At 38.5% G+C, this 6,000-nt stretch overlaps 1 protein-coding gene across 3 annotated transcripts in view; it reads right to left on the bottom strand.

Moving 5' to 3' along the window:
- Positions 1-6,000, bottom strand: part of vti1a (vesicle transport through interaction with t-SNAREs 1A) — a 134,713-nt gene that overhangs the window by 37,157 nt on the left and 91,556 nt on the right. The gene's annotated exons all lie outside the window — the stretch shown is intronic.

Below are 6,000 nucleotides of genomic sequence, written 5' to 3'. Positions count from 1 at the left end.
ACATTTTTGAGTCACAAAATAGACTCCTGTCCTATACTGTTATTTTCCTTCCCTAAAATTCCCTAAATAGATGCTGCTAGTATAATGGAGAGGACGTATCAATGTGCGCTTTTCTCTCTTTCAGACTGATGTACCCCGAATGTAAGAACTCATCACTTAGCATGTCAGTCCTGAGTTTGTTTGCAGCCCAAACATGTGTGTGCTTTCCAAAGCAGGCAATCAGCACACACTAATAGGAGTGGGAAAGACACACAGTTTAAGTGTCACTGTTACCCATGATGCTCTCAGCAGTGGGTAATGAGGCTGAGGTGTGTGAGTGCCACAGGGGTTTATCCAGAGGCCTGTCAACTTCCCGGCAGCCTGCTGCACATACACATTCACACACTCTTCATTTAGATGCTCATGAAACTTTACAGCTTTACACATTGACGGTATACACACAAATACACACACACACTATGGAGCCATCAGTACTCATTATCGAATATAAAAGTAGCACGAACAACATGCAGAGAGAGTCTCTACCCATGAAACTTGCTCATTTGAATCACTGTTTTAAAACTAAAACATAAATCTGATGCATGATATTGACGTTGTGACCAATAAAACCAATTAGCGGTCAATTAATGCAATGACAAGGTCGATAAATACTACAATAAAATACTATGGTATTTTAAATCAATTATATATAGTTCTTTATCTACGAATAAACAGGATGACTATAGAAACAAGTAGAAGCTTATATCTATTGTCTAAAGCCCAATGACCCAATGAGCATTTCGCTGTCCAGTGGTCATGATTTAATTTAGCAGTTTCTGTATTGCATTTGTTTTGAATATTTCTCATGACTTTTCAGAGTTCAATCTCTTTTTTGGTGCATTTTGTCTGTAAAAGAAAACCTGGTTAATAATTACGCACAACTGAGTATAAAGCATTTTTCACTTCAAGCACTTGTTAACAATTATATATCACTTATAAATGATTAAATACAAAAGTAATTGTAGTTATTAAGATTGATGTGGTGGAATTGGTAAAATGTGCTTGGTAAAATAAATATGACCAGAATATTAACTTGCATAATAATTATGCACGCACTGTATATACACAACCATTCAAAGGTTTGTGGTAAGAATTTCTTTTCTTTCTTTTTTTTTTGTGGAAAGAAATTAAGATTTTTTTATTCACGAAGAATGCATTAAACTGATTTAAAAGTAACAGTAAAACTAACAGATATTTATAATGTTAAAATTATTTTTTATTTTATTTTAAACTTTCAATTCATTAAAGAATCCTGAAAATAAGTATCCCAGTTAAATGAAATGTTAAACATCAACACTGTATTCAACATATAATAAAAATAATAAAGAATCTTGAGCACCAAATCAGCATATTACTTCAGAATGATTTTGGAAGGCTCTAAACTAAACACTGGAATAATGGCTGCAGTAGTACTTTAAATGTATATATACTTATTCACTTATTATTAAATTTTATTAATTGAACTAATTATTTCATGTTTGTAGATTCAGGCACTGAAAAACTCATATCACTTAAACAGGCTAAAATGTATGTTTGGAGGGGTCAGTTACCTTGTTTGACAGAAACAGTAAGGTCTTAAAAAGGTTAGAGGTGAATAGTGCATTGATATATATTTTTATATTTATACATACACACACACATTCGCACAGTGACATTTGACTAGCTAAGACTATGTTAGCTCCAGACACCTGAACTGAAATGTTGTGACACACAAGATGCTCAAGATTATCTGCTGTCCAAAATAAACCTGACACGCAGCATTCCTGAAGGGTACAAAACACCCCAGCGTCTAAAAGGCCTGAGCCAGAGCTGTGACCAGGAGAGAAACAAGATACTCAGTTACAGTAGTAAATCTTGCAGATGCATGTCACCACGCTCCATGACACACATACGCACACTTATCAACGCCACTTCACTTTAATTCAGTTGTGCCACTCCATAACTGATTGGATGTAACAAGCTAATTTTAAAGAATACAAACATGTTGTAAGTGAACATGGTTTTGATTTTAACTTTTTACCACAACCATATGTGAAAAAAAATCCACCATAGACAAAACATCATTGAGGCTAGAAGTTTCAATTTATCTAAAAAATTTACAGTTGGGTACAAATCTGGGCTTTGTCTAGCTAGTCAAGTTCTTCCATAAAGGACTCAGTGGATTATTTCTTTACGGACATCAATTTGCACATGGGGCATGGTCATGAGGAGCAGAAACGGGATCTCCCCAAACTGTTGCCAAAAAACTGCAAGCACAAAATTCTCTTGAATGTCATTACACGCAGCTGCGTTACCATCTTTACTGGAATTAAGAGGCCTAGCAAACTCTAAAAACAACCCCACATGACTATAGCACCAAACACCTGGTTCTCAGACAGGTAGCGTTCTCGTAGCATCAGCCAAACCAACATTCATAGTGGTGAAACATGGTTTCCAGAGGCAGCGTGATTCATACCACTCCGGCGACGACAAATGTAGAACAAGGAGTTCACCACAGCTGCTCGGAAAAGAAATCAGAGAAATGCTGGGAAAGGAGCACCCACGGGGAGGGGCCTGCTGCCCTGGAGACAGTCACCGATGGAAAGGGCTCCAAGCTCTGAAATTTGGCTTGTTCTGGATCTCTGGATCTCAAAGCTCAATGAAGGGGGAAATGGCTGATCACAGAATCAAAATAGCAAAAAATCTGACGGTAACTAAAGACAGCTATAACAATAACTATATTAGCGCCGACACCGAAGCACGATGACATTCTGTTTATTAGAAGCACATGCTGCAGTTATGTCATTGGTTGCTTTAAATGTGCAAGCTTTTTAAAGAAACCAAAAATGAACATTTAGAGGAGTTTATTTCTTCATCGGAACAGATTTTAAGAAATTTAGCAATGCTCACCAATGGATCTTCTGCAGTGAAAGGGTGCCGTCAGAATGAGAGTTCAAACAGCTGATAAAAACATCACAATAATCCACAAGTAATTCATACGACTCCATCAATTAACATCTTGTGAAGTGAAAAGCTGAGTGAGTCCTCCATCCATTAATGCTTTCTCCAGTAAAAAAGTTTAAATCAGGACAGAAATATGCAACACAAATCAAGCGTAGTTTCTAATCGAAAACAGTAACCAGATGTTGCAGTTTAAAGTGAGGAAAGATGAATTTGTTTCTTTACAAACACACAAGACATTAATTGATGGACTGGAGTCATGTTGATTACTTATTGATTACTGTGATGTTTTTATCAGCTGTTTGGTCTCTCATTCTCACGGCACCCATTCACTGCAGAAGATCCAATTGTTGAGTAATTTATGTCACTTTTCCAAATCTGTTTCAACAAAGAAACAAACTGTCATTATAATAATGTCATTACCATTATAGATGTGACGTGGACTTCCTATTCTCATAATTAGAATTACTATTGAAACTTCATAGTTATGATAGTTATCGTCCTTGATGTGAACGTTTCTTAAAAAGTAGAGAAAAGAATACCAGCACTTCTTATAAAGGTTAGTTTGGAGAGGCGTACACACCTCACCTGTACAATTGATAAATTTAGAGTAAAATTACGACTTTGCTTTTCAACAAGCTTTGTTCTTCCTTCAGCCTATATCAGCCGTTCATTATGATTTTGACAGCAGACCTTGATGTCAAAGAATTTCATACTTGCGCAAAACTATACGCCGAACTGCATGTAGGAGTTTGTTTGGAAGGACGGGAGTGAATGTGTGGGAGAAAGAGAGCCGTGCCCCCGTCACTTCTCCACCCTGCTCCCTCGGCTCCAGCATCTTAACGAGGCTTTTCCCCTCGCTTTGCAGAACGACGGAGAAGCCAAATAAATAAAAGAATAAAAGGCAAGCGAGAAGAGGGAAAACACACACTGAACTATAATTTGTTATATCTTTCAGCTCCAATTAAAAATATCATCAAATCTTTTTGTTCAACTTCATAACAAGACTTCAAGAGGGCCCCCAAGACTCTTTCTATTTGCATCCCTCAACAGCCCACTGGTGCTCCTGAATCACATTAATTATATGACCTACATAGCACGTCGTTAATATTCCAAGCTGGGAGAGGAACTGGGAGCCAATACGGTGGAAGTCTAAATTTGGAGATCTTCAGGACATCAGAGCTCCCGCTTTTCTGGGGTTCGCGCTTTGATCTCCTCCCTCTTGACATTGTTTGCAAATGTCTGTTTAATGGGACTGGCAAACACCAGAATACAGCCACATTCGGGTCTCCCTCCCTCCCCTTCTTTCTCGTCTGCAATCACGCCGCGCCGATGACGACTCTCAGAACGTCGAAAACAAAGGGAGATGGAGAGGAAAATCAAGAAAGAGAGAGAGGTGACAGTGTGGCTCACCTCTCACAATACCATGTCTACTGATCTAATCGCTGCTGGGATCAGAGCACTTAGTGACAGAGAAGTGTTACAGCTGTTCGGGATGTACAAAGTCAGAGCTACTCTGCTTCACATGTAATGCATTATGAATATGAATATTTCATAAAGGGGGGGGGAGTGTAAGTCGCTCCTGTTGTTTGTGCATTAACGCACAATACCCAAGGTAAGTGTGCGTGTTCGCACACAGAGACGCGTAGGACCTGATGTCTTAATCAATGTCCAGCTGTACTGAGGGCTTCTTCAGAAGATCGAGGCCTGGCTCCTCTAAGCTGAGCCATGAATATGGAGCTGTTCTGCGGTGCGGGGCTTGGTTATGTTTTCTGTCTGATATGTCTGCCCCATTCCCATTTCAAAGGGAGGTCCACCCAGGGGTTTGACTTTTTGATCTGCCTGGCGACTGACTCGACCACCTGCATGCGGAATCAGGCCCCTGGTCTCCGTGGAAGACCGGGAAGGATGAGCAGGAGCTCTGCGCTGGGCACTGATCACAACACTACCCTTCCTTCTCTCTTGCTCTCCGTCCAAATCAGCAGGAAGCCTTAATCCATACTCTAGTTCTGAAGCCATAAGCACACCATAACGGCCATTTTGAGGTTAAAGGCCCTTTCATACTGAGTTTGCACAAAAAATATGATGATTAATCAAAACAATGGATTTCTTTACACCTGGCCTTGTCATCATTTACTCACCCTAAAGTCATCTCAAACCTATAAATCTTTATTTCTTCTGCTGAACACAGAAGATATTTTGATAATTTTTTTGGTTACCAACATTTGATAAAATATCTTCTTTTGTGTTGCACAGAAAAAAGTATGTCATGCTGGTTTGAAATTATGTGAAGGGAAGGAAATGGTTGCAGAATTGTACATTTCTGGGTGAACTATCCCTTTAAGTGATGAACTTTAAAAGTCAGGTTTATACGCAGCCAAGATGCATTGCAATCAAAACACAAGTAGAAGGACAGAAGATACTGAGCTCTTGTAATTTGTTCATTCAATTTATTCAACAACATCCGATTATTTAACAAATGAGTTCACTGGAATACACATGGAAATCTCATTTTTGTCTCATTTCTCTCCCAAAACTAGTGATTTAATGGTGTGTTCACACCAAAAGCGAAGCTAATATTTGCATCACGTTACTCACTCTAGATTACTTGCGGAATGTTTTTCATGTCACTCATGCAAATAAAAACATAAAAACAATAAAAATACGTTTTCTGGTACAACCGGATGTGTCAAACCGAAAGTGTCAATAAGCTCTTTGCTGATAGGTTTGCACAACAACGTGTTGTACAAATTTTCCGCTCGAGTTGAAATTTTGAAAACGAACATTGTGTGTTCACGGCAAACACGTCGCCCGGCACGACTTCTCGTCTATTCGCGTCTTTGCACTGACTTTGTATGTAATCTACTCACGCAAATAATTAAATTCGCTTTTGGTGTGCACACACCATAAAACTTGAAATGAATGAAATCACGGAAAGCTGTCAATGGTTTTAAAATTTTTGTAAAAGTTAGAAATATTTGAGTTAACAACTTTTAACGTAATATGTCAGTGATTATTTGA

Source organism: Sinocyclocheilus rhinocerous, unplaced genomic scaffold (genome assembly GCF_001515625.1).
Source record: "Sinocyclocheilus rhinocerous isolate Xijiao unplaced genomic scaffold, SAMN03320098_v1.1 scaffold140, whole genome shotgun sequence".
Lineage (NCBI taxonomy): Eukaryota > Metazoa > Chordata > Actinopteri > Cypriniformes > Cyprinidae > Sinocyclocheilus > Sinocyclocheilus rhinocerous.
This window is presented reverse-complemented; position numbering and strand designations above follow the sequence as displayed.